The sequence below is a fragment of the Lathyrus oleraceus genome, chromosome 2 (assembly GCF_024323335.1).
Source record: "Lathyrus oleraceus cultivar Zhongwan6 chromosome 2, CAAS_Psat_ZW6_1.0, whole genome shotgun sequence".
Lineage (NCBI taxonomy): Eukaryota > Viridiplantae > Streptophyta > Magnoliopsida > Fabales > Fabaceae > Lathyrus > Lathyrus oleraceus.
The window spans coordinates 189,811,873-189,825,121 of NC_066580.1; the positions used below are offsets into that span (position 1 = coordinate 189,811,873).

At 38.4% G+C, this 13,249-nt stretch overlaps 1 non-coding gene across 1 annotated transcript; it reads left to right on the plus strand.

Annotated features, from left to right (window-relative positions):
* Nucleotides 1-5,735: 5,735 nt before the first annotated feature.
* On the plus strand, nt 5,736-5,842 carry LOC127124864 (small nucleolar RNA R71). The gene has a single exon (XR_007804342.1). It is a non-coding gene; the product is annotated as a small nucleolar RNA R71 (small nucleolar RNA).
* Nucleotides 5,843-13,249: the final 7,407 nt, after the last annotated feature.

Genomic DNA, 13,249 nt, shown 5'->3' on the forward strand with positions numbered 1-13,249 from the left:
GTGTACCCACAGTAGATCCGGAGATGTAACAACTTGCGAGATAGACCTAAAGCGATAGCAATCTGTGTGATGATCCCTCCTACATGTATGACTCCTTCGGTCGATCTGGAAACACCGCTGAGGCCACATAACAGAAAGTTCCCACATGTTACTGGGCAAGACTGGGATGCACAAAATAGTAGGAAGATCTCCTCCTCATTCAGTAATGTCTCGGCATCTGGTTTTCCTAGGAAGGAATGTGCCAGTATTATCTGAAAGTATCTAAAAGCAGGGTTATGTATAGCCTGGGATAACTGAGTAGAAGGATCCTGGCTTCCTCCACTTGATATGTCAGTCCAGAACTTCTCCACTTCCTTCCCCAGAAAGTATCCCATAGGTGTCTCAGGGATAGCGTCAGGAGTGGTTTGGAAACCCAATAGGTCACCGAACTCTTTCTGGCTGAAAGAGTACTCAACTCCAAAAAGCCTGAAAGCAGCATACCCATCCGGTCCAGAGTAAGGGTCATAGTCAAATGAACTGAGGAACTCCAATGTCAAATTCCTATAGGTGTTGCTCAGATCGTCAGCGAACTCGTCCCAGTGGAGCTGGTGGCTCAGAAATCGGATACTTGGCTCAATGCCCAGTGCTTCCATGCAGTGCTGATCTGGATAACATGTGGGCGCCATAGGACGCTGATAAAGAGCAATGTAGCGCTCTCTCTGTGCGTCATCTCTATAGGCCACGTGCATATCGTCGAAATCCTGCATCCTGTGAAAGTTAGAAAGGGATCCTGAAAATACAAATCATTCAAATATTTAGTCTCGATGAAAATAAAATAAAATAAAATAAAATAAAATTAAATAAAGGCGAAAAAGTAAAATGAAAAACCATGGGTTGCCTCCCACGCAACGCTTGTTTAACGTCATTAGCTTGACGATAAGAATTTATACACCTGTAGTAGTAGGAATCGGTGGATCAACCAGAGTGTGGCTTGAGTAGTATGTTGGAATGTCTCCTCCTTCGTAGAGCTTCAGTCTTTGTCCATTTACAATGAATGGGCTACAGGTTTCGTTCTTGATTTCTACGGCTCCGGATCTCAGAATCTTGGATACTTCGAAAGGGCCAGTCCATCTTGAGCGTAGCTTCCCATGGAAGAGTCGTAACCTAGAGTTAAAAAGGAGAACATGGTCGCCTATATTGAAGTTTTTCTTTACTATTCTTTTGTCGTGCCAGGCTTTTGTTCTCTCTTTGTATATTTTTGCATTCTCGTAGGCAGATTGCCTAAGTTCTTCTAGTTTATGAATGTCAAGGATACACTTTTCTCCAGCGGTCAGGTAGTCTAAATTCAAAGTTTTAATGGCCCAATAGGCCTTATGCTCTAACTCAAAAGGTAAGTGACAGGATTTTCCATAAACTAGCTGGTAGGGAGTAGTTCCTATAGGGGTTTTGAAAGTGGTTCTATAGGCCCATAATGCTTCTTGAAGCTTCTGAGACCAGTCTCTCCTAGATATTGAAATTATTTTCTCTAGGATTTGTTTTATCTCCCTATTGGATACTTCTACTTGGCCACTAGTCTGTGGGTGGTATGGTGTTGCTACTCTATGCCTAACTCCATATTTTCTTAAAAGTTTATCAAATATTATCGGTATGAAGTGTGATCCTCCATCGCTTATGACTAAACGTGGTGTTCCAAATCTAGGGAATATATAGTTTTTAAATAGCTTAATCACCACCCTAGTATCGTTTGTGGGTGCAACTATGGCTTCAATCCACTTAGATACGTAGTCTACAGCTACTAAGATATACCTGTTTCCTAAGGATGGTGGGAAAGGTCCCATGAAATCTATACCCCATACGTCGAAGAGTTCTACTTCCTGAATGTTTCTTAGAGGCATTCCGTCATGCCTTGAAATGTTTCCAGTGCGTTGGCATCTGTCGCATTTGACAATGCAAGCATAGACATCACGCCACATGGTAGGCCAGAATAGGCCAGCTTGAAGAATCTTGGCGTATGTCTTAGAGGTGCTCGCATGTCCACCATATGGTGCATAATGACAATGCTCTATTATACTATTTACTTCTTCTTCTGGAACGCAACGGCGAAAGATGCCATCTTTACCCCTATTGAAAAGGAGCGGTTCGTCCCAATAAAATTTTCTCACATCGTGGAAGAATTTCTTCTTGCGGTGGTAGTCAAGATCAGGGGGTACGATATCAGCAGCTAGGTAATTAACAAAGTCTGCATACCAGGGTACGTTACTTACTGCTAAGGAATTTTGGAAGTGCTCATGAGTGGCTAGGCTATCATCTTCAATGGTTTCTAGTCTAGCTATCAGTCTATCATAGGCAAAATCATCGTTTATGGGTACTAAGTCTGATTTTAGATGTTCTAGCCTAGAAAGGTGATCAACTACTACATTTTCAGTGCCTTTTTTATCTCTTATATCTAAATCAAACTCTTGTAGTAACAGAATCCATCGGAGTAACCTGGGCTTGGCATCTTTTTTACTTAATAGGTAACGAATGGCGGCATGATCAGTGTAAACTATAATTTTTGCTCCTACTAGATAAGATCTAAATTTGTCTATAGTGAAAACTACAGCGAGTAATTCTTTTTCAGTTGTTGCGTAGTTAAGTTGGGCAACGTCTAGGGTTCTACTGGCATAATAAATGGCATGTAATTTTTTATCTTTCCTTTGTCCTAGAACGGCTCCAACCGCATAATCACTAGCATCGCACATTATCTCAAAAGGTTCTGACCAATCAGGTGGTTTCATAATGGGTGCTGATATTAGTGCTTGCTTTAAAAGATTAAATGCGTCATTACATTTTTCAGCGAAAATGAATTCAGCATCTTTCATTAAAAGTCTAGTTAAAGGTTTAGTTATTTTGGAGAAGTCCTTAATAAAATGCCGGTAGAATCCAGCGTGTCCAAGAAAGCTTCGGACTTCTCTAATAGTTTTGGGTGGTTTTAGGTTTTCTATTACTTCTATTTTAGCTCTATCTACCTCTATACCTTTTTCGGAAACTATATGTCCTAAAACAATTCCTTCGGTCACCATGAAATGACACTTTTCCCAATTTAGTACAAGGTTCATCTCCACGCATCTCTCCAGGATTTTCTCAAGGTTAGCAAGACAATTGTGGAAATCAAATCCGCAAACCGAGAAATCATCCATAAACACTTCCATGATACCATCTAGGTAATCAGCAAAGATTGACATCATGCAGCGTTGGAAAGTAGTTGGGGCATTACAGAGGCCGAATGGCATTCGTCTGTAGGCAAAAGTTCCATAAGGGCATGTAAAGGTAGTTTTTTCTTGATCTTCGGGGTGAATAGGTATTTGGAAGAATCCAGAGTATCCATCTAGATAGCAGAAGTAAGAGTGTCTGGCTAGACGCTCCAACATCTGGTCTATAAATGGTAAGGGGAAATGGTCCTTCCTGGTTGCTTTATTTAATTTTCTATAGTCTATACACATCCGCCATCCTCCTTCTAAACGTTTTGCTACATGTTCGTCTTTATCGTTTTGCACGACTGTGATGCCTCCCTTTTTAGGTAATACATGCACAGGGCTCACCCACTTACTCTCCGAGATCTGATAGATTATACCTGCCTCAAGTAACTTAAGAACTTCCTTTTTAACAACATCACTCATTATAGGGTTTATTCTTCTCTGATGTTCTCTGGAGGGTTTTGAATCTTCTTCGAGCGAAATCCGATGCATGCATACAGATGGGCTTATACCTTTCAGGTCAGAGATATTATATCCTAAGGCAGAGGGATATCTTCGTAAAACGTCTAAAAGTTGGTTCGTTTCCTCTTGGCTCAAGGTAGCACTGACTATAACTGGACGGTTCATCTCGTCATCGAGGAACTCATATCTCAGATTCTTAGGCAGTTCCTTAAGTTCTAAGATTGGTTTCTTAGGGCATGGCATAGGATCTGGGGTAAGGGATAAATATTCGTAAAGGTTATCATCGATGTAGGGCTTTCTAAAGTCATTATCTTTCATTTTGGGGGTTGATGGTAACTTAATTGTTTTAATGATTTCTTCTTGTTCTAATTCCCTAACGCACTCATCAATGATATCTAAGGCATAACATGCATCTTCTATCATAGGTGCCATAAGAAATTTCGAAAGTATAAATTCTATTTTCTCGTCACCTACCTCAAAGGTCAACTTTCTTCTCTTGACATCTATTATGGCTCCAGCAGTTGATAAGAACGGTCTACCTAGAAGGATTGGTATATCATTGTCTTCTTTGATGTCCATGACAACAAAATCAGTAGGGATAAATAAATGACCTATCCTAACAGGGACATCTTCTAAAATGTCTATCGGATACTTAACAGATCTATCGGCTAATTGAAGTAACATCTTAGTAGGCTGTAATTCTCCTAAGTTTAACCTCTCACAAACTGCTAAAGGCATTAAGCTCACACTAGCTCCTAAGTCTAGAAAAACTTTTTCGATGACATGACTACCCAAAAGACAAGGAATGGAGAAATTTCCAGGATCTTTATCCTTTTTTGCTAATTTATTCTCGAAAATAGAATTGCATTCCAAGGGCTTCAGATCGTCTAGTCTACGTTTGTTGGTAAGGATGTATTTGAGAAACTTTGCATAAGAAGGTATTTGGGTGATGGCTTCTGCGAAAGGGATTTCTACGTGAAGTTTTTCTATAACTTTAATAAACTTTTGATACTGGTTATTGATCTGGGTTTGTTTGAGTCTTTGTGGATATGGTGGTATAGGTGGTTTATATGGTGGGGGTGGTACATAAGTTTTATCTTTAGGTTTTTCTCCTTTTTCTTGACCTTCCTGGTTTCTAGATTCCTCTGGTTTCTTTACTTCGTCCAGGGGTTTGGTATATTCCTTAGAAGTTTCAAGTTCACTCAATCTTGGGTTTGGTGGCTCATCGTAAGCGTTCCCACTTTGTAGGGTAATGGCATTGGCTTGCCCTCTTGGATTCTGTTGAGGTTGTCCAGGGAACTGTCCTCCAGGTGTGGTTTGGGGGGCTTGGTTTAAAGCTACCTGAGAGATCTGGGTTTCAAGCATTTTGGTATGAGTAACTATTTGGTCAACCTTGGTTCCTAACTGGGTAATTAGTTCATTAAGATGAATGTTTTGGTTCATGAACTCTTTGTTTTGTTGGGTTTGAGCGGTGATAAAATTTTCCATGATTTTCTCAAGGCTCGGCTTTGGTGGCACAGGTTGCATAGGTTGATTCGGCCTTGGGGCTTGATAACCAGGTTGTCTCGGAGGTGCATTATTTTGGATAGGGTTATTGTTTTTATAGGAAAAGTTCGGGTGATTCCTCCATCCAAGGTTATAGGTATTCGAATATGGGTTCCCTTGGGTGTAGTTCACTTGCTCAGAGTGGGTTTTGTTTAATAGACTGCATTCTGCAGATTGGTGTCCTTTGGTTCCATATATCTCACAATCCGACGAAACTGCGGCTGCAGTATTTGGGTTTATGCACATATGCTCGACTTTAAGGGCTAATGCGTCCATTTTAGCTTGCATCATGTCTATAGAGCTTAGTTCATGCACTCCTCCTTGGGCTTCCTTCTTCTCAACTGTCGCTCGTTCGACTCCCCATGGTTGATGGTTTTGAGCCATATCCTCGATGAGGGCACTAGCTTCAAGATAAGGTTTGTTAATCAGAGCACCGCCTGCGGCAGCGTCGATGGTCATCTTAGTGTTATAGTGAATCCATTATAGAAGGTTTGAATGATTAACCAATTTTCTAAGCCATGATGTGGGCATGCTCTTAACAACTCTTTATATCTCTCCCAAGCTTCGAACAACGATTCTCCTTGGTTCTGGGTAAATCTAGTTATATGGTTTCGAAGAACGGTGGTCTTACTCGGGGGAAAGTATCTAGCAAAGAATACTCTTCTAAGGTTATCCCAAGTCGTAATGGAATTGGGTGGAAGGGAATCTAACCATGATAGGGCTTTATCTCCGAGGGAAAAAGGGAATAATCTTAACCGAATCGCCTCAGGAGAAGCTCCATTGGTTTTCAAAGTGTCTGCTAATTGGAGAAATATTTTTAAATGTTGGTTCGGGTTCTCAGTAGCGAGACCTGCGAATTGTCTCTGTTGCACAAGTTGCAACAGGGATGGTTTAAGTTCGAAATTATTAGCTGGGATAGTTGGATTTACTATACTAGAACTAGGTTCTTCGTTGGATGGTTGAGCAAAATCCTTAAGAGGTCTTTGGTTTTGATCTTCGGCCATAGCTCTCCTAATTCTATGAAAGAATAAACGTGCGCGAGCGTAACGTTCAGGTTCCGCCAGAGGGTATACTAATCTTCCGGTGCTGCGAGTTCTTCGCATTGACCGGCGGGTACTAACCTAAGTCTAAATGATATAACAACAGGGTAATGAAATTTGACGAAATTGATCCCCGACAACAGTGCCAAACACTTGATGCGTGCTTTTCGCAAGTATACAAACGCGTCAGAGTAATATAAAAGATTGTCGAATCCACAGAGACATGGTGTCAATCTATCGTTATCTATTGTTATGGTGTTTATCTTAGGTAATCAAAATAGGGGTTTTTTAGAGTGTGCAATGAAAAGTAAGGTATTAAATAAAGTTCAATTGATAAAGACAGGCTCAAATGTAATTCACATAATCAATTAATAATCCAAGTACTTGCTAATAGAACTACTTATGGGCAGTGTTTCCTACTTTGAAAAGAACTAATTTAACAGGAACTGTCGCTTTCGCGTATTCAGAACCGAGTTTTACTCCCTAATCAAACCCTCTTATTGTCACTTATAAAAAGGCGCGCATTGCGTTAGAGTAGTAAACCTATTTTTAAGAAATATAGTATCTTGACTAAGTTGAAAAGTATTCTAACCTGGATTTCTTAACCAAAAGAGGTTCTAACGAACCAGACTCTAAACTTATAAACGCGTCCGAAAATAGTTTTAAAATCACTTTTCTTCTTAAGTTAAAAACTCCTAATGAACTAAACAAAGCGCTTTCGCTGTTTTTGAAATAGTTAAAAACAATTATGTTTAAAAAGACGTTGGACGACTTTCGATCTTACCCAACAGAAATTAAGTGCGGGAAAACTTAAGTTGAAAGTTAAAATAGCCCTTAAGTATTTCTACGAACAATTGTACAGATTATCGGTTCAATTACGATCCTCATATTCTAACCTTATAGATTTAGTTAGACATGGTAAAGTAAAGGTGCATTTAAAATTAAATAAAAGTAGTGCGAGTGCGGAAAGTAAATAAAAGTAGTGCGAGTGCGGAAAGTAAATAAAAGTAGTGCGAGTGCAGAAAGTAAATAAACGTAGTGCGAGTGCGGAAAGTAAATAAAAGTAGTGCGAGTTCGGAAAGTAAATAAAAGTAGTGCGGGTGCGGAAAGTAAATAAAAGTAAAGCGAGTGCGAGAAATAAATAAAGTAAAGCGAGTGCGAGAAATAAATAAAGTAAAGCGAGTGCGAGAAAATAAATAAAGTAAAGTGCCAGTGTGGGAAAATAAAATAGATAAAGGCAAAGTAATAAAAACCTGCTCCAATCGGAGGGTTGAATAAAATGCGAAGCGGAAATGAAAATGGCAGCAGGATTAACTTCCTTCCAAAGTGCTCCAAACTCGATTACAGACCCAATCACAAAACTCGATTACACAATTGTGGTAACACCCCAATGCGAAGCGATTACCACTTTAAAATACTGAATATATGCCTAAGTGAAACAAATTTTGCTCTGAGTTTGCCTCTGTTCTAAGTTTGGATGCCTAAACAAGTGAATTCGAGTTTCTATTTATAAGCAAGTAAAATGATGGAAATGACAAGGATGCCCTTCAACTTGAAAATGGGAGGGAAAACGTTTCCTCTTGTGGCGCCCGCCACAAGGCCATGGCGCCCTCCACAAGGCCAATCTGAGGTGCATTAGTGGAAGTAGTAGGGGACGTGGCAGTTGAGGGAAGTTGATCTAGGACACGTCATGGCAGGGTCTATGGCGCCAGCCATAATGGGAACCACAAGTACAAAATGCTGAATTTTAGGATTTTTAGCTCTTTTTCACTCATTTTCTCGATCGGGGCTCCGATTAAAGTAAAAACCTGAAAACAAAGGGAAACATAGTAATAACACAGCAAAATGACAATAAAACTACTAAAATGCATGTGAAATCGGAGTCGAAAATACGGTGAGTTTCAGTGTCATCAATCTAGCATTAAAGAATTACAAGCATATACATATACCTTTGATGAGAATTACAAGAATATACATATACATTTTATGAATGAAATTATTGAGATTTGTCAAATGCTTATGTGGTTGTTTTGTTATTTAAATGAGAATTTTGAAAAAGCCTTGCATGCGGAGAGATAAAGGAAAATGAAAGTTTTAATGTCACTTCGTTAGTAAAAAGTATATTTTTAAATTGGCCCTATTGTAGATGCTATATGTTAGAAATTCACCAATTTCTCTTTAAAAAATTCACCAAAACCTATGGATATTTCCGAATCAAATCTTGATGAACAAGAATCATCTTTCTGATTTATCACTCCTCTTATTTTTCATTTTTCAGTCGAGTGAATCAACCAACCTCGGTTGAAAGATTTCAGTTTACAATGGTAATGAAAAGAAAAAAAATTGAATTGGGAAGAATAGGAGATTAGGGTTTTCGAATAAGGAAGAAGAAGAAGAATAAATTTCTGCAGAGTTTCTCTCTCCTCTAAAACTGAGAATTTTTATTCTTTGCAACTGCAAGTATGTGTTATTTACAATGATAATGGTTACTTTATAGAGTTTGGTTTGCTTGCTCCTCAAGCAAAACCCAAAATACCTAATTCTGCTAACACTATAAAATTGGACCTAAGTAAAAAATTCATGTTAAGGCTAACTCCTTAACACTTTGACACCTAGGTGTTTCGACACATCCTTGCTTCTGTCGAGCAACCTGCTTCGACACAAGGAATTAAAATTCAACACACTACCTTATTCGTTGTGTCTAAGTTATCTATATTCATCATAGACCTTAACTTCTTAAACTTCGACCTGCACTTCTTTCGTCATAATATCTGCAATCTGATTCTCAATTCTACAATATTCCAAGTTCATCTTCTCTTAAGCTACTTGCTCTCGAAGATAATGGAACCTAATTTCCATGCGCTATCGGATTCTTCGCCAGATTAATGGTAGACATGATGTCGTTCTTCATGGTAATCTATCCATGATTCTTCCTTGTAATCTCTTTGACCAAATTCACCATCCAAGTTGCTTGACATGCACAAAGAGAAACATCTATGTACTTTGCTTCACACAAAGACAATGCTACTACCGGTTCTTTTCTCGAACTCCAAGCAATTGGTGCACCATCTAGCATAAGCATATAACCAAATGTGGGTTTTCTATCCTTAGCATCACTTCCCTGTATCCCAATAACTTGCATTATTTTCCTTTATCGGCTGCAGGAAACAAAATGCCATAGTCGAAAGTTCCTTTCAGATAACTTAGTATCCTCTTTGTCGTTGTTAGGTGTGATACCTTTGGATTCTCCATGAATCTACTCACCATACCTAAATTGTATGCTAGATCAGACCTTGTGTGACAAAGGTAACAAAGTGATCTAATGAGTCTTCTGTATTGCATTGGATAAACATCATCTTTATTTGTGTCTTTCAACAATTGCAATTTGGACTCAACTGGAGTCGAAGTTGGGTTACAATCTTGCATCTCAAATCTCTTGAGTATTTCACCTATTTATATTCTTTGGTGCATCATCAAGCCTCTACTACTCTTGTAGAATTCGATGCCAAGGAAATATAAAGATTACCCAAGTGTGACATTTCAAACTCCTCACTTAGGTCATGTTTGATATCTTAGATCTCTTTCTTGCAACTTCATGTTATCAACAGGCCATCGATATAGAGACATAGTATAAGAAACTCAATATTTCTTCTTCTTACATATACTCCATGATCAGTTATGCACTACACAAATTCATTCTCCCTTAGGAAATTGTTTATCTTCTTTTTCCAAGCTCTTGGAGTTTGCTTAAGTCCATACAAGGCTTTATGCAACCTGTATACCTTTCTTTCTTCACCATGTTTCACAAACCTAACTGGTTTTGTAACATAAACTTCTTCATCTCAAGGTTCATTCAGGAATGCATATTTCACATCCATCTTACATATGTGCCAATTGCTCATGTCTGCTAGACCAATAACCAACCTGATTGTTTCGATCCTAGCAACAGGTGTAAAAACTTCATCGAAGTCGATTCCTTCCTTCTGAAGAAATCTTTTTGCCACAAGCCTTGCCTTGTTTCGAGTTACTTCACCTTTGGGATTCAACTTCACCTTGTATACCCACTTCATATTAATTTCCTTCTTGCCTTGAGGTAATTCGACTAGTGACCAAGTGTTGTCGACTTCGATGGACTCCAGTTCCTCATTCATTTCTTTCACTCATTTTGAATCCTTGAATTTTTTAACTTCATTGACTAGTTCAACATTTGCATAGAAAGCATAGTATACCAGCTCACCTTCATCATCGACCACATCATATGATGTAATCACACATTCTTGCAAACTTGCAGGCATGTATCTTGTCCTTTGAGGCCTGCTTGACCTCTGACTTCTTCTTGTCGAAAGTCTCTTTCAAATTCACTTGTTGGTTCTACACGTAAGATTCTCACTGAATCCTTCTCAATATTTTTAGTCTAATTCCATTCCTTAAGCTCATCTATAATCACGTCCCTGCTGAACACTACTTGCTTGTTCACTGTGTCGAACAACTTGTAACCTTCAGTCAAATGATATTCTATTAGTATCATTTGACTCGACTTGTCATCAAGTTTTCTTCTCAACTGATCTGGCACATGTCTATGTGCTATATATCCTCATAATTGAAATTCATCAAGATTTCGACATGTTATGTGAGAAAGAAAACTTGATGATAAGTCGAGTCAAATGATCCTAATAGGATATCAAATGTGAGAAAAAAATTATCCACCACCATCAGTCCTTAAAATTTTGAGCTTTCGACCACTTTGTCTTTCAACCATAGATTTAAACTTGGAAAATACCTCGATCACATCACTTTTCTTCTTGATCAGGTAAGTCCATCGTTTTCTACTGAAATCATCTATGAATGTGACAAAGCATCTGTTACCTCCAATCGAATCCACCTGGATAGGACCACACACATCAGAGTATATGACTTCAAGGATTGCCTTCGACTTGCTTCTTGTACCCTTGTTGAAGCTATTCTTATGATGTTTCGCCTACACACATTCCTCACATACTTCATTTTTTGAATGTCAATTTCTGGTAACCTTTAAACCATATTTCTTCTCTTCAGATCTCTGATGTCTTTGAAGTTGAGATAGCCAAGTCTATAGTGGCATATCCATTCATCCCTGCTAGTAGCAGTTTCTAGGAACTTGTGCTCCATCATATTTAGTTCAATCCTGAAGGTTCTATTATGAGACATATGCGCCTTCAAGATTAACTTTCCACTTGAGTCGAGAACTCTCATCATCTTGTCTTCAATCGACACTTTGTAGTTCTTTTTACCAACTGCCATATGCTGAGCAAATTACTTTTCATGCCTGGTGTGTACAATACATTGGAAATTACTGACCTCTTGCCATATTTCCTCATAATCAGAACATCACCAATACCTTCAGTTGTTAGAGTATTATCATTTGCAAAATTTACCATGTTTTTCATTGAAGGTTTCATATTGATAAACCAATCCTTCCTACCATTCATGTGTGATGAGCATCTTGAGTCCAAGTACCATTGGTCTTGGAATATTTCTTCATATCTTGTTGTGACCATCAGAAACATCTCTTCTTCTTCATGCTTTGAAAACTTTGCATCATTATCTTGATTCTTTTGTTTTTCAGGACAATCACTAGAGTAGTGACTATACTTCTAACAGTTGAAACACTGAATGTGACTTTTGGTTGCTTTGGTTATGAGGGCTTTCTTTGATTCAACCAGCCTCCTTCTTGCTGATTTTGACCATTTGAATTGTTGTAGCCTCCTATACCTTTATTGACGAACCACTTCCATTTGCCTTTCTTTTCTCTTGCTGATTGCACTTGCAAAACCATATCACTTTTCGACTTATCTACAACTCTTTCAGCCATTCTTTGTTCATGAGATTCAAGCGTCCCTTGAAGCTATTCCTTTGTCAATGTTGACAAATCTTTCGACTCTTCTATGGCTACTACCACGTGGTCAAACTTTGGAGCCAATGACCTTAAGATCTTTGAAACAACTGATCTTGATGTTAACATTTCTCCATATACTTTGATTTGATTCACCAGTTTATAACCCTAGTGAAAAATTCAATTATGCTTTCATTGTCTTCCATCCGAAGCAATTCATACGTTCTTTTGTGAGTTTGTAACCTCAATTCTCTCACATTTTCTGCGCCTCCAAACGATTTTTCCAGAATTTCCCATGCTTCTTTCGTTGATTCAACATCACTAACATTTTCGAAATTGTCTGCATCAACATATTAATGGATTATAAAGAGAGCTTTATAATCCTTCTTCTTCAATTCTTTATTTGCAGCCTTTTCTTCATTCGCCATATTTGCTACAAGTGGTGTCGCTCGCTCCTTCACAAGATCCCAAAGATCTTGATAGAAAAAGACAACATTCATCTGCTTACACCATATCTCATAATTCTGATTCTTCAGAATTGGAAGACACGCCAGAAAATGCACGTCCGGATGATTCATCACCATCGTGTTTCGCTTTCCATGAATCATTCAACCAATGCTCTAGATACTAGATGTTGGAAATTCACCAATTTCCCTTCAAGAAATTCACCAAAACTTATGGAAAATTCCGAACCGAATTTTGATGAACAAGAATCAATCTTTCTGATTGATTACTCCTCTTGTTATTCACTCTCCCGTTGAGTGAATCAACCAACCTTGGTTGCAATATTTCGGTTTACAATGGTAATGAAAAGAAACAAAATTGAACTGGGAAGAAATAGAAATTAGGATTTTTGAATAAGGAAGAAGAAGAAGAAATTCCTGCATAGTTTCTCTCTGCTCTCAAATTGAGAATTTTTATTCTTTGCAATTGCAAGTATGTGTTATTTACAATGATAGGGGTTACTCCCTATTTATAGAGTTTGGTTTGCTTGCTCCTCAGATAAAGTCCAAAATACATAATTCTGCTAACTCTATAAAATAGAGCCTAAGTAAAAAATCCGCGTTGAGGCTAACTCCTTAATACTCACTTCTAAAAATTTCGCATCTAGTGAC